A 1,585-nucleotide genomic window follows, 5' to 3' on the forward strand; every position below is an offset into this window, starting at 1 on the left:
ATAAGGTATCTTGCCACTATGCTCAAAATTTGAAAAATTTGTATTTTTTGAGGCGCTGTAGCGCCTTAGATATTGGAAGTAGAAAAAAATGGCAAGAATCAAATTTGTAGAGAATTTTGTGCTCTTTAAAAAAGAAAACAGACGTCAAAGCGATAGGAGCAAATGACACTGAGATATTTTGAAAAAACTAAAAAAAGTGCGAAATTTTCGAAGTTTTATTACTGCAGGAAGTTTTGACATTTTGTTGACAAAACGCGGTTTTCTAACCTTTCCAACAATATGAACGAGTTAAAAAAATTAAATCTTCTACCTCACCTCAACTCGACCCGCTCGTTACACACAACCGACATACATCACGTGGCGACTCGGTACAACCGACCACGCCTGCTTCGCGCTGGAGAGCCACACTGCCCTCCCGCGTCCTCCACACTCTCTGTGCGCAACGCCCCTACTTCCGCGCCATCACACTAGGTTACAACCGGTCAAAGATCTCACTTCCTCCAAAGCAGTTTCCCGGAAGCAAAAACGCAGATGTCGATAGCAGAGGGAAAAGACAACTAAGCAGCTACTTAATGACAGACAATATATCAAACAAACATGTCAGAGGGAGAAAAGGAAAACCAATGCAATCTAAACACAAGGTGTAGCACGAGTTGATACACGGCTCAGATATGGGGTGAATGAAATGGCCTGCAAATTTTCCTATCCTAAGCCTATTAGAGCCAAAGGCCTTGCCGCAGTGGTAACACCGGTTCCCGTCAGATCACCGAAGTTAAGTGCTGTCGGGCTGAGCTAGCACTTGGATGGGTGACCACCCCAGTCTGCCGAGCGCTGTTGGCAAGCGGGGTGCACTCAGCCTTTGTGAGGCAAATTGAGGAGCTACTTGATTGAGAAGTAGCGGCTTTGGTCTCCGAAACTGACATACGGCCGGGAGAGCGGTGTGCTGACCACATGCCCCTCCATATCCGCATCCAGTGACGCCTGTGGGTGAGGACGACACGGCGGCCGGTCGATCCCTTTGGGCCTTCATGACCTGTGCGGGAGGAGTTTATTTTAAGCCCACTAGACGTTGCATAGAACCACCCCAGGTGATGTGCTTCGTAGGGGACGTACCGCTAAGAAAAACCTTCTCAGCTCGCAAATCGTATTCGATGCATAAATTGAAGATCCCCGTGGCGGGTGTTTCAGTCAGAAACAGTTGACGGTGCTCGCATTGTGGATGCCTTTAAGTGGCGTGTTATTGTGCACGGTATAATGAGAAAAGGTAGGAGACGAGATATAGGGGGTACACTCACCAGTCTCCTTTAGTGTGACACTGTACTCCTTCCCCGTGTGCCTCTCTGCAGGGGTGCATTTGTGCACGGTATAATGAGAAAAGGTAGGAGACGAGATATAGGGGGTACACTCACCAGTCTCCTTTAGTGTGACACTGTACTCCTTCCCCGTGTGCCTCTCTGCAGGCGTGCATTCGGCCCTGACGTCATTTTTGTGGATGACCATGCGCGATCTCGTCGAACAGCGCATGTGGAAGAGCTCTTGGAACTACACTCATGCTCATAAATTAAGGATAATTGCAGAATGTGGT

The 1,585-nt window shown here is 48.0% G+C and overlaps 1 pseudogene; it reads left to right on the forward strand.

The window, feature by feature from the left end:
• The first annotated feature begins 721 nt into the window (after nt 1–721).
• LOC124608170 lies at nt 722–840 on the forward strand (annotated as a pseudogene).
• The last annotated feature ends 745 nt before the right edge of the window (nt 841–1,585 follow it).

Source organism: Schistocerca americana, chromosome 3 (assembly GCF_021461395.2).
Source record: "Schistocerca americana isolate TAMUIC-IGC-003095 chromosome 3, iqSchAmer2.1, whole genome shotgun sequence".
Taxonomy (NCBI): domain Eukaryota; kingdom Metazoa; phylum Arthropoda; class Insecta; order Orthoptera; family Acrididae; genus Schistocerca; species Schistocerca americana.